The sequence below is a fragment of the Dermacentor andersoni genome, chromosome 11 (assembly GCF_023375885.2).
Source record: "Dermacentor andersoni chromosome 11, qqDerAnde1_hic_scaffold, whole genome shotgun sequence".
NCBI classification, from domain to species: domain Eukaryota; kingdom Metazoa; phylum Arthropoda; class Arachnida; order Ixodida; family Ixodidae; genus Dermacentor; species Dermacentor andersoni.
The window spans coordinates 76,696,386-76,710,907 of NC_092824.1; the positions used below are offsets into that span (position 1 = coordinate 76,696,386).

Here is a 14,522-nt window from a genome sequence, read left to right on the forward strand (position 1 = left end):
GGCGACGGGAATCTGATCACATGTGCGACGGCAAAGGCAGCCGGCACAGCGGAGGCCGAAGAAATTGCCGTGGCGCGGGCGGCAGTAGAAGGATATAGGACAGGCAGGCCTCTAAACATATTAACAGACTCGAAGGAAGCGTGAAGAAATTGCACGAGGGGCAGGATTAGCAAAGCCGCCCTCAGAATTCTTGGCGGAGCCAACTTCGCCGAGAGGAGCGTCACGCACAAGTTGTGTGTATATAACAACGCCGTCTACATTCAAGTGAAATGGGGCCACGTTAACTACCCGCAGAGTTCAACTTACCTGAAGGTGAATGCCTGTGATTTTCCTCTCCCTTGCCACCACCGCTGGACAGAACTAACAAAACACAAATCGCATACAGAAATGTGTATACACCGCTGAGTGAAGGCAATGCCTTTCTTTTACTGGGAGCTTCTCCCGCTACGATGTAGGAACGCACGTCAATAACGGCGATAATACTTTATTGAAACAGGAGTATTCGTTTATTTGAGGAAACAGATTTTGCTAATTACGGGAGTCCTGGAAACGGGTCAATTCAGAGAGTAAACTCGTCTTCTACGTGTATGGTACGTCCTGCGACAAGAAAGAAGGAAAATGATCATAAGTTACCGGCGAGAACATACGAAACTGTTTAGACTTGCACAAAGTACTAGCTTGCACTGCCTGAGTAAAAACTTGACTCGTACTAACCATATCGCAAGGTAGCTTAACCGGAAGTTAGTATGGCTAGTGCATGGATTTCCATAAACTTTGTCCTTTCGGATTCAGACTGCTTTGTGACTTTGCAAATGCACGATTTAAACAAAAATATTGGGTTATATGCAGACGATTGGCTATAGAGTTGCGCGCGTACGCCTACATATATTGCCCTCGTGCAATCAAACAAATTATTGTAATAAAGCGCGGTTAGTTACCCAGCAATGACTTGACCCAGCAAACGCTTGTACTTGTTCGACTTGTAGATAACCGTTCCTTCAGGGATGGATCCCAAAGCAAGCAGGGCTGCAGTTTTGTAGCGATGCATTCGTTCGATTCTATGCCATTCCTATAACCAACACGGGCAGAGCATCATTATCATCACTCACGAAGCGCAAAAATGAATAGCGTAGGAAAGGGCGCCGCTACAAAATCTTAGCCCTAGGTTGATTTCTTTGACCACCTGAATTGTTGGGTGCAGGGACATAGAAGGCATGCTGAGCCAACCGGGAATTCGATTCAGGCTCCTTGCGGTTACGTTGCTAAGTTCAGAGAATATGGATTCTTTGCTCTTTGGGTAAACTTAGTTTTTATTTTGACGTCACTTTTATTTTTTCGTTTCGTGATTTATCGATTGATATTAACCATCTCCTACTACCCGGTTCTCGACTTCACCACATGGTAAGCACCCCTTCCAGAAAGACGAATCTCGCTTGTTATAAACCATTTATTTATGTTTCCTTCTTTTCACTTGATCAATGTCCCAGAATAGGTACGTCCCATTGAGAAAGGAGATACCACAGATGTTCAAAAATAAAACAATCTTTTTTTTCGTGAGGGGCGTTGTAGCTGTTTTCGTCGTCACTGATGTCGTTGTTGACAAAATCATGGGGTCCGGAGACAACAGACCACCGCAGGCCCAGATGTCCAAATCATCAAAGAAAAACTCCAGCGACTAAAATATGTCGGAATTTGTTTAAATCTGGGCGAGTTAGCGGCGGTCCCGTCTAGAAACAGCGCGAGAAGCGTGCAGTTGCAGAAGAAAGATACGGCAGTGCTATCAACCGAATTTATACAATTATTTTTCTTGTTGGTATATTGAACTACCGGTTCCTGGCCGACCCCCAGAGTGGGTATGTGTCACTAACATCTGGGCTCTACATGTACATCTATATGGATGATACAAGACTAAATACATATGTTTCAGAGGCTTGAACCTCGGGGCCTTCCAGGAATTCCCGTAGCCACGGCCATTCTTACATATACGTGCGCAATCTCCAGAATTACGACCTTTGCCAAAAACTAGAGGCCACACCGCACTTTCACCACCGGTGTCGTTTGGCGAGGCTGTGTGATGCGGTTCCCCTGGGGTTCTTTAAAGTCCATGCCTCAGAATGGCAGGTGCGATAATTCTTTGGATTTGCCTGGGCACCCGAACTTTTGCCATAGCACGAAAACACCGTCGAGCAACATGTAGTCGTAATAGCCGTCGTAGGTAATGCAATCGTAGCGCTTTTGACAAAGACTACGATGGACCTTCCTTCCTTGCTACACTTCACTACGGAGGCCTGTAACTTCATTGCAGCTATATTTATTGTTTTAGTGTGGGTTTATAAAGATCATGCCTGCCAGATCTATGCAACCTACAATATGGGCATGTCATAGATAGTGTAAGCTGTTAGACGGCCCCTTCCCCAAGTTGCCGCAATATCCCCCAATCTCCCCCAACATACGTGGAACTGCATGGAGTTCTGAATACACACCACATGTTGACCCTTTGTTCTTTGGGTTCAGGCGTCGGTGCCGCAGCCGTAAGGCGTATAGGCTGTTGACTCTATTGTATCTGGTCAGCCCATAAAGAAACCGTGACGCTTCCTATAGCCTTATCAAGGACAGATGCTGCGAGGGGTCTTCGTTTACTTGATCAAACCAAGACTGAAACCTTGTGGAACACCCCCATTTTCCCGCACTGCCATCTCCCCCGTCTAGATCCTACATTGAAGCTGCAGATTCCATCGAGCTTCTCCCGCCGTGATTACGCCGGCACTTTACTGTGCCGCCTCTGGTTAGGGGTGGCTTTTACGAAAGCCTACTCATTTCTTATTGCAATGTCCGACACACCGATCTGTGACTCGTGCAACTGTGAGGAGACGAACGAGCATGTGTTGTGTTGTTGTTATCTTTATAACAACGAACACGACGTTCTTCGGAGGATGTTACACCGATCAGATAACAGACCATTTTGAGAGACGAAGATTCTCGGGCCATAGCTCCACGCGTCGCATGTTTACAAAGCGACGCGGGCATTGCTACGTTTCCTGATCTGGGTAGAAACTGGGTAGAAAACTGGTTGACCTCCCTACCTTTCTTTCCTTTATTTTCCTCCTCCCCCTCTGTTGGGTAGCTCTGTGAGGCACGTAGGTGCTGTTGCGGAGGGACATGAAATGCAGACGGCAGGCTTTCTTCATTCTATAGCCATGCGACGAAACTAATGACGTGCTTACGCATTCCCGTTTCATGCATCTGTCGGAGCGTTTATATGGCACATAGCGGGTCCTATCGAGTTGTCGGACTGAGCTTTGCATGTCGCTCACGGAATGAAATAGGACACGGAGCATTTAGTAGAACCCTACATATCTGCAAACTACGCGAGAGCACCATGTCATGTCGCTAGGAATTTGGTCACCAAACGTGACGAGGACTCCGTTGTAAGCGTTCGCGCCAAAATTACGTCGATGTGACACGAACTGCAGCCGGTTGAAACGAAAGTATGCGCACTACTTAGTCCTAAATTGACGCGTTTCATTCCGTGAGCACTGTACATACGAACCGGTCAAGCTGAGCTAGCGTCTAGTCCAACGGCGACCATTACGCTGCACGGGTTAGGATGACTCATCCTGACCCTTGACGCTTCCGCGTTCACGGGGGGGGTTGTCATGTAGGACTCATCCTGTCCTACACGACATCCATGACATCCATGACATCCATGACATGGATGGATGCATGGATGGATGGATGGATGGATGGATGGATGGATGGACGGATGGATGGATGGACGGATGGACGGATGGACGGATGGACGGACGGATGGACGGACGGATGGACGGATGGACGGAAGGACGGACGGATGGATGGATGGACGGACGGATGGATGGATGGATGGATCGATGGATGCATGGATGGATGGATGGATGGATGGATGGATGGATGGATGGATGGATGGATGGATGCTATGAACGTCCCCTTTGGAACGCGCTGGTAGGTTGTGCCACCAAGCAGTTCTTTCCATATTGCCTAATGCCGCACCTATGTAAAAAATAATACAAAATAAAAGAAAAAGAAACACGACAAATTCCCATCATCAATCTTTTTGAACTCCTATTCGAAACTTTGTTTTTGTACGCCTCTGTTGTTTGTCGTTTCCCTACATATCGTCCAACAATCTTCCTATCGCCTCTTATTACTCCTTACTGCGGACATATTTACTTTTCCCCTGCCCTCGCTCAACCCAAGGACTTCAAGGAGGCCACGGGTGCCTAAATCGACCGCTGGGCAGATACCTTCTAATAAAACATGCTCCATCGTTTGCATTTCGTTTTTTCCTCTTCAGCAGTTCGTCATGGCAAGTTTTTTTTTCCATTGCCGCTACCCATGAGATTATTTCAGCCTCTGTGACTTTCCGCTTGACGTTCTTTGTTGCTGTGTTCTTAACCTACACACCGCATACTTGCTGGTAAGCTTCCTTGGTCTTTTCCTCCACTGTGAATCAATGTTTTTCCTGAACAATTACCTCAACACTCTCCCAGCCCATTTACTTGCCTCCATATTCCTCAGTCGTTCTTTATAATCAATTTTACTACGAGCTTCCCTCACTGCAAAACTTGTCTAGCCCATATAACCCTGCACAGTTTCATTTGCACACTTTCCGTGGGCGCCCAGTGAGAGGCGTCCCGCTGACATTTGGTTATCATCGAGTCCTTACTGTACCCCCGACTTCAAGCAAACAACAGCATTTCCAAATGTAAGTCCTGAAACCGTTACAACTTTCCAAGTACCCCAGAGCACCTCATACCTTTTGTATCCCCAGAGAGTGCCCTGCGTTTCATTATGTCCGCATTTCTCTTCCCTTTGACGCTTAATGTTTTTTATCTATTTTATTCATATATATCTTGCCTTCGTTCATCCATATAGCAAAGTATTTATATTCTTTTACCCGAGGTATTTCTTGGCCCTGAATTGACACTGTCTGTTCACTGTTTTCATTGAATACTATCACGCCATATTTATTACCACCCAAAAAATTGTTAGCTAGACATACAGTCTCGCACGCATAAAACAAACCTGGAAGCTGCTGCTCTACAACTCTACCCGTCTGTTTGAATGACGTCATAAACCGGACATTACTTCCCTCTGGCGCCCTTTCCATCCTTACCATGCACATACATCATAAACAGCAGTGGGAATACAGGTCACACCTACCACAGTCCCTTGTTGATATCAACTTTCTCCTCGCTCCTCATCTCCTCCCATTCAATAAAAACAGTATATTCTATGTAAATCTCTCTTAACAGCTATATCCCCTTCGAGAACATATAAAATGTTGCTGTGAACGTTGTGATATGCTCTTCTAATGTCTAAAAAAAGCCACATGTAAAGCACTCCTTTCTACTCCGCATATTTCAATACACTGAGAAGGACAAACAATTGATCGTCCAGACGCCTATAGATTTTGTAGCCATTCTGAAGTTCTCCCAATATGCCATTATTCTCCGCCTTTGCAGGCAGCTTTCATTCAATCGCCTGCATCGCTAAACTGTATATTACCGATGTCAACGTTCTATATGAGTGAATTCTACCTTTAATATCAGTGAATCTTTAACACGAGCGAATTCTCTCTAATGCGTCGCGGCGGCGCCGCCATGCAGAAAATTTGAAAATTAGGCACCGTTTTAATTACCGATATTGAATATCCAACCACTTTGGTGGTATGCCGGGCTGCCGGGCATGCTTGGAGCCCTTCAGACCATGCTGCAGCTCGTAATTAACGCGACTGCACACCTACATCCTATATATATATATATATATATATATATATATATATATATATATATATATATATATATATATATATATATATATATATATATATATATATATTGACACGTGTACTTATCTTTATCGGGCGATCACGTTTCGCCGCCTAACAAATATAATCGCACAGCGCTGGATGCGCCTGCATGTATCCGAATTTTCTGGAAAGTTATCGATGCTTCTATCTGCTGTCTGTTGTCGCCGAACCTTGTGTTATCTGATTTCATCGCGTGACGCGAATGGTGTAGAACTTTGTGGAAGGCACGCGGGTCCGAAGGATTAGTCTGGAACATTCGATGACTGCTGTATAAAAGCCGACGCGCTTGACCCGCTGATCAGATTTCCGACGATCGCCGACCTTGTTCGCCGCTATCGTTGTGCTATAAGTGTAGCCTGTTCTTGTGGGCACAGGTTCGCCCAATAAAAGTTAGTTTTTGCCTTTCACAGTATCGCTATTGTGTTCTTAACGTCACCACCACGTGACAATATATATATATATATATATATATATATATATATATATATCGTGACATGATGCCTACCGATATAAACTGGCGCCAAGTGTCACGGGACGCCCTCTTCGAAATGAGTGCGCTTTGCAATTTTTTTGCGTAAGTTACCGCGTGAAATGCCCAGGCATTTTTCTTTCTTTCTTTTTGTTCTTCCTACGAGAGAGAGAGAGAATCAACTTTTGTACTGAGCCCTTAGTGACGGTTGGTGCGCGCTGGCACCAGATGGGGTGGAACCTTCTTCTCAAGTCCCATATGCGTCCAGCAGTTCCTGGCCCCTAGCCACCAGCGCGAGCTGGGTCGGTAGGTCGGGGCTGGACAACAAGGTCTCCCATCGCTCGTGGGGGTTGGGGCTGGGGATGGTGGGGGGTAGGGATGGTGGGGGGTTCTTGAGCTTAGTGCACTCTGCAAGGATGTGTGCTAAAGTGCCTTTTGACCGTCTGCAAAAAGGGCCTCTTCCTACGAGGTGTCGCACAGACCACAGCAGGTATCAGTGATGGCGCCTTTTTTTAATGCTAACCAGTACAAGCGCAGTAACTTCGGCACGAGGAAGCAAAGAAAGAAAGAATGAAAGAAGAAATAGAAGAAAGAAGAAAGAGAGAAGAAAAGGAAGAAAGGAAGAAAGGAACAAAGAAAGAAAGAAAGAAAGAAAGAAAGCCAGTAAAAATGAAAAAGTTTGCTACAAAAATTGCTAGCCGGAACCCGGGGGCCGATGTTTACAGAAGTTGCATGGAGTACATGTTGCATGCATGCACCCGCACAAGGATTTCCGCGAAATTTTCTTCTTTAGACTTCAGATCGGTTTGGGAATTGGAAATTCATCATTCAACAAAGAATATGTATTGTGTCATAAGTACAACAATTTACTGCTATTATCCGCGCGCGTCGACACACACATTGCCTTAGTTCTCTTTAAAAAATGATCGCAATAAAACACTGCAAGTCACGCCACAGTAACGCCCGAAGCTTCGAACACTAAGATGGTTGAAATCAATGTTCTCACCACATCGAAACTTACTAGAAAAACAACTTACCACATCGAAATTTATGATGTTCAGTGCTTCTGAGAAGTTTGCGTTAATGTAGTTCGGTTTCTCGGATTCTTGCGCAGCAATTGTCTTGTCGAAATCGCAGCTTACGATGTACTTCGTAAATGAGATGCGAATTGTGTAATGCAGTAGCGTACCTTTCGGAAGCTTTTCATGGCTAAAATGATGGGAAGTTTTTGAACCATTCGCGTGTGTCAATTCGATCCAGTTTCTGCATAAAAAGAAAGAAAGACAGAATAAGAAGTAAGCGTAAAATCTGACCCAACAAAGTGTACTGCCGTCTATTATTTCATATTTCATTGCATATATTAGTACGGTACGAATTTTGAGACCCAGAGTTAATACAAAAGTAGCAATGGAAACGTGGACGTGCGTGTGTTAACGCTGGAACAACGAAGCGTTGTCGAATAGGTGAGGTTTCATTCACCAACAACACTTCCGAAAGTGATTGATCGATTGAAAACGCTTTCTTCTGCCGCGAAAATTTTACGAGTCGAACGGGAAGGTCTAATTGTCCTGCCGCCCTCTGGTTTCCTCCGCTACCAGGGCCCGACTGATGATCTGTTGCAGCCGGTCAGGGTCGTATTTGCTCCGGAGGATGGTCTCACTTGCTGGAAAGTGGGGAGAAGGTTCTACCGTAGCCCATTTTTGGTGGTACTTGTCCGTGAACTCTCCGCGTTGAGACAGTTGCGGTCTGTAATTCAAGGGCGGTACTTTCTTCGACGGGCATGCTGGTTTCTGTGCTCCTTGTGCATAGCGGCGACGTTAAGGAGAACGTCCACTGCAGTGTCAGGCACTAGCTTCTCGAGAGAGACAGAACTGTGCGACGAATCTTTATTAACCTCTTTCGTGCCAAATATGGTGACTGCGGGCCACTCTTCGATGAACGTCTTTGCCGCCACCTTGGGTAACTAGGTTTGTGCCACTGGGAATTTACCACTCTACAATAAAAGAAAAAGTTCCCTTAAATTCACCTGGTGCTTAGCGGAAACCGGCCCGCGTCACAAGGGTTCCTCAAGGGCAGCAATATCCGGCGCATTAGCAAGCTGCGCCATGAATTCACTAGGTATGGGCTGCGCTTCAGTGTAAACCTATCGCCTTCTTGGGTTACGGAGTATGTGCCACTAATTTTGCGGCAAGTAAGGGAACAGTTCACATTCTTCCCACGCAGCAGCGCGCCACTCCTCTCGTCTCGTACGCAGCTCGCTGACTTCACGGCAGTGCTAGTAGATTTTGCAGCCGCTCGAGAAATAAGGGTGAGCAAAGAGTCCAGTTCCCACTTTACGCGTTTCCCAGGGTTCACGCGCAGCTGCGCGCCACGCATTTCGGAGGGCACACGAAGATTTCCCGGCCGCTTTGCTAGATAGCGCTGGGTGTTGTTAGGGAAACGTGAAGGAGGTGTCCCACTGCAGTACACGTCTCATAACTACCTCGTTCGACGGTGGCAATGCGTTTTGTCGAGATATAACCCCAATGCTAACGCATTACCGCCGACAATCATTGTGTTATTACACTACTACCACTACTTTTCCACATAGTCCCCTCACCGATTCAGACATTTGTCCAATCGTGGCACCAAATTTGTGGTGCCCCTGTCGTAGAATCCGTCCGGCTGACTGTGGAACCACCGTTGGACTGCTGCCTTGACTTCATCGTTGCACGTGAATCGCTGCCCTGCCAGGAACTTCTTCAGCTGACGGAAAACATAGAAATCACTAGGGGCGAGGTTCTGACTGCATATGGTGGGCGGTCCAAAATCTCCCAGTGAAATTACCGGAGCTTGTCGGCGGTTCTGATTGCCACGCTTCGTTGCTCGTACGCTGTGGACGTGTGAAGCACAGCCGCCATTTTCAACAACTGACAGCAGTGGCAACGATGTCAGGCAACGGCGCTACTCGCTTTGCCATTGTTTAACGAACGGTACCCACTCTTGCCGACGTTCCGGGACAAAAGATCTTTCTTTGGAGGTTACCGATACAACGCTGGCGCATGAGCAAATTTCTGTATCCTCGAAGAAGGCCGCCAATATCGAAATGTGCCGGTAACGCGTACGGGCAGTTGCAGCCACGGTCCGGGGCAGTTGCAGCACACGCCTTCAATCCAGACGATTCAATCCAGCATGATGGGAGCGCAGCGCGTTAGCGGCTGCATTTCCGACAGCTGATGACACAGGAGCAACGTGGAAGCGGCGTCGTAGTGGCACGCTGTCGCTTAGGCGACGTGCGGCGTGGCCGAAAGCGCCATCGCGTTTCTCTAGAGCAAACTGCTCTGCGACAAGCATCAATGCGGTCCAATCTAACCACTGCGCTCGTTCGCAAATTCGGCGCACGATTTTCTCTAAAACCCCGAAGTTTTTTTTACATGGCCACTGACGCCTAAGACACGCTAATCCTTATTTTTCATCATTTATTATGCTCTTAAATGGCCATTGTGCGGCACGAGGGGGGGGGGGGGGGGGGGGGGGATATGGGAAATGTTCATTCATCAGTACAGCAAGCTTTGAATAACATGATACATTTGAAAACAAGTTCTGACACGGAAAAAAAATAGGGAACAGTACAAAATAAATACACGCGTAGGCAAACAGCACAATAAATGATATAGGTATCAGGTGTTAGTACACTGCGTATTTGCTTAGCAAGTCTTAAGCTTTTTTATCTTTTGACCAGGAAAACGTGACGGCTCCTGAAAAGTGGCGACGGAGACAACCAACTGAAACGTTAGCCTTGCAAAAAAGAAAATTACAATTAAAATAAATCAATAAATTTCAAAGTTAGTAAACTCGCTGCTTTTGAGAGTTGAGAAACAGTGAGTACGATTTTGTTTCACCATGTCTTCTTACTAATATATGACGAGAGAGTTGGACTAGTACAGCTAAGCTATTACTCACTCCTTAGTATTGTTCACCAGAGCGCATGTGTAAACACCTATGGTTCCCACTGGCATCCACAGATTCAATAAACAACACCGTCTTCCCTGTAACAAACCGGTTAGACATGTTTAAAAAATGTCTGTTTGCATCTTTCGTATTGTCATTGTATAAGCTTCTAAGAGTTACATTAGATGTCGTAACTCCTTTTTTCTTTTTTTTTATTGAGAAGGTCACTGTTTCTTGTGCAAATTTTGCTTGTAGTGTGTACAAAAGACTCATAAATTATTAGTAAACTTTAACAAATCTATAATAACACAACATCCGTCCAAACGTTCCAAGATTTACGACGTGATAGTAGGCTATAGGCAATCTTTTTTTAAACGGAGAGCGCTTCGCTTAGACGGCTCTATAAACCACGCCACCTTCCAAGATGCGTCCTCCGCTGGGCAGCGAATATATATATAATATATATGTATATATATTTGCTATCTGCTAAAGGTAGACAGCTCTGTACCTTTCTCGTGTGCTCGCTGTGCCTGTTGTTTCGCATGCAGCCGCCAAATATTAGAAGACGACGCACCATCTATAATAGCTCGGGTAGACACTCTCGTCCTGTGACTCAGCTAGCATGGAGACGCCCGCGTACTATGCATCAGGTGCACGTTAAGGAACCCCAGGTGCTCAAGTGAACCCCGAGACCCCCCCATGCCCTCGCTACGGCGTGCTTCGTAATCATATCGTCGTTTTGGCTAGTAAAACTCGTGAACTATTTTTTTTCTGGCACCGCGCAGCGCAACTTATTCTCGCTTTTCGTATCTGCACGCACCAGCGTCTCTTGGAGTGTCCGGTACACTGCTTAGGTACTATTCGGTTCTACTCGCGTTTGATCTGTTTCCTTTTTAACCTGTAACGGTTATACTGTTGTGTTTCTTGAAAAACAAAGCTTCAAGTGGGGCGCAAAGAAAAAGCTCAGATTGGGTCGCGATCGTCCCACAGAAAATGTACACGACGACACCGCGATAAAGACACCCGCCTCTGTGGCCCCGTGCCTATGGCGTTAAGCTTCTGAGCTCGATGACGTTGGTTTGATACGGGCCATGGCGGCCCCATTTTGAGGGGAGTGAAATACGAAAAAAGACGTTCGTGTACCTAGATTTCAGTGGAATTAAAAAGAACCTAAAGTGCCTGCCCCAATACCACCCCCCCCCCCAAAAAAAAAAATCTGTAGTCTCCCACGACGGCGCGCCTCAACATCACGTTCTGTTTTTTTGCACGTAAAGCTCCATAAGTTATTTTTTAGTTTTGTTTTGTTCCTTTCTTCTTTCTTTTTTACCTCGATTGAAACACGAGTGTTCAAGCTGCGTGCACGCTTCTGGCGCAAGTACCCAACAAGTCTCGTACCCAACAAGTCTCGTACCCAACAGGTCTCGTACCCAACAGGTCTCTTACCCAACAGGTCTCGTACCCAGTATGTCTCCTACCCCGCACGTCTCGAACGCAGCTCCTACCGCTGGGTGACGCTGGTGCCACCCGCAGCCGACCGCTCCACTACACTATCGACGAGTGTGATTCACGTCGTACGAGAGAATATGAAAAAAAAAATTCAGTTTACCACAACTTAGTGCTGGTCTCGGGAAGCCTGAATCATGGTACCCAAGCAAGCTATTAAAGCTTGTACGCCGGTGCTTCAGACGTCGTCTGTAACTCGTTTCTTCATTTTTTTTATTCTCCCTACCCTATAGAAAACAATCACTGCCAGCAGGGTTGACTTCTGACACGCGTCGGCACACGCGAATCGGTCGTTGTTCGTAATTCCAAGCTGACCTTTGGACGGTAATTTCGACTATATTCTAATAATGAGAGCGATAGAGAGAGAGAGAGAGACGAAGAGGAAAGGTAGGGAGGTTAACCAACGACGTGCCCGGTTGACTACGTTACACTGGAGGAGGATAGCCAATTTCTAGAAACCCTAGCAACAATACCCCGCAAGCGCCGGGGTGTGTAACCCCGTCACGGTTTGAGAACTTCCCGAAGACGGCGACCGTGTGGCTCCAAAGAAAACAGCTGTCACCTCGTAATGTGCTTGACTGGCCAATTGATATTCCCTACTATCTTCAACGTTGGCAGGCATTTCAGCCTTTAGCAAACGCGAAATCGATGCACCATTCCGGCTCCGCATGGGCGCTGTTCTATTCAAATAATCAAAGCTTTCAAGAGCATTACGGATATTTTCGTACAGTTTGCGGGATACTTAACGATACGGTAGTATTAAAAAAAGATCAACAGTTGCATACGCAGGAATTTGACGTCATGCAGAGAATATCATTTGGAAAGGTGCTCCTTACCTCTATGTATAGAGATACGAGGGCACTTAACCAGACGGTATATAAAGAAACAAGTAAAATTTCGTAAGGTCTCCATTCTTATTTGCCAGTGTACCAACGGCGCCAGCGTCTTATGATACCGTGAAATTCCAAATCCGAGCGGGTCACTAAAGCAAGCCAAGCGCGTCAGAGCTGTGGGAACTGCATATACTTGAGCTTGGTTATTCCTTACGAACACAACGGTAAAGTTGCAAAGTAACAGAGCCCAGCAAGCTATCTCTCGCTAGTTGCGCTAAACCATTTCATGATTCATCTGCAGGTATACTTGCCTTCAAATTAATGGCTATATGCCAAGCAAATCAGACATATTAATAATACTTCAGAAACGAGTAGTCCGGTTAAATAAGAAATTTCATCGTGGAAGTCACGCAGCACTTTTATAAGAGTGGTCTTTGAAGATGTATCACTTATTCGATCCTAAAATAATGTCGTACATAAGGGGAAAAAACGGGGAAGGCGGGAGATGGAAATTCAAGATGATAAGCAAAACGAGGACAAGGTAAAAGCAGGAGCTAAAGTTTCGACAAGAGGATTTGTCTTATTCAAGGAGACATGTTTTTGTCGGAAAAGTATATATAGGTAGGGTACTTCTAAAGAGGAGAGGGAGTAAGGCGGGTGCGTGAGGCAACGACCTAAAGTGTATTAGCAGCGAGGGTGTACAACTAAGAATAAAGGGGTTGCTATGCGGCCCGCCGGCGTGTCAACGGTCATGATCTGCTTCGCTGGATACCGTACATACGGTATGAATTTATGAGATAAGAGTAGGCATACTTTCGTACATATGCCCTTCCGGGAGCACGCAATAAAATCTTAGACACGTTCGCTTCAACATTAAAAATGTCACAGCTTCACCAGAAAGGCAAACCATCGCCTGCTATAGCAAGTTGCCAGATAGCAACAAGAAATAAAGATAGAAGTTTTAGCGGTAGTATAAACTTGGAAACATTCGCTTACGAACTGAATTATCAAGCATAGTGTCAGCGCGCACACGTAAACGTGAGCACGTCACACTCGATGAGCGCAGACACTCGCTGTCAAAACGCTGGTGTGAGCAAGCGTGGCAGCAGCAGCGAGCGAAGTCCCCTTCGTGCGGTCGGTCGCTTCAGGCCCGGAGCGGCCAGAACACAACGCGCGCAATGAGGCATCTGCAGATCCCTTTCAGCATAGGGCGCGCGCCACCGCACGCGGCCGCGCAATGTAGCCACTTGTTGGAGGAGTCGAAGCCGCGCCGCCCCCCTTGCTTCTGCGCCGCATCCCCGCTTTCCTCAATGTATGACGCTCCAGATTGAGCATTGACCGTTAGTTTCCCTACCGTGCTTACACTTACGTACACATACAGCATATGACACGCGGCGACGGTCTCATCACTCTCGGGCTTTGCACGGAACCTCACAGCGACGGCGACGACAAAAATGCCCCTGGAGGGTCCACATAATTGCTATCGCATAAAAGTAAATATTCTTGGCACTTTACGTGTAAAATCCAGAATGTGATTACGACGTGGAAATTTGGGCGAGTTGGATGATTAAGAGGCGCACTTTCGCGAGGACTCCATGTTAATTTTGACCACGTGGAGTTCGTCAATGTGCACCCAATGCACAATGTACGGGCTTTCTTGTTGTCCACCTATAGAAGCTATAGAAGATTTCACCAGAGAGGAGAAACGAAACAGCATAAGTTTCTAACGCCAAAGTGTTATGACGAGCACTAGACTTTCATAGAAATTGTGAAGCAAAGCAAATCGTTTCTCGGTCCGACCAAAAAACAAACCAGAAATGTCGGCATACAGATAAGACGTTATATTTGCGTCCCAGCGTAGCCTACGTGCCATTTTGTTTTTAATTTGTGTTTGCATTAGTGAGTGTGTCATTTGCTATAATATATATATATATATATA

At 46.2% G+C, this 14,522-nt stretch overlaps 1 long non-coding RNA gene across 1 annotated transcript; it reads right to left on the reverse strand.

The window, feature by feature from the left end:
* Positions 1–474: 474 nt before the first annotated feature.
* LOC140214039 (uncharacterized) lies at positions 475–10,901 on the reverse strand. Its single transcript, XR_011890953.1, has 3 exons — positions 10,260–10,901; positions 7,355–7,580; positions 475–597 (listed from the first exon to the last, which is right to left on the reverse strand). It is a non-coding gene; the product is annotated as an uncharacterized lncRNA (long non-coding RNA).
* Between the last annotated feature and the right edge of the window lie 3,621 nt (positions 10,902–14,522).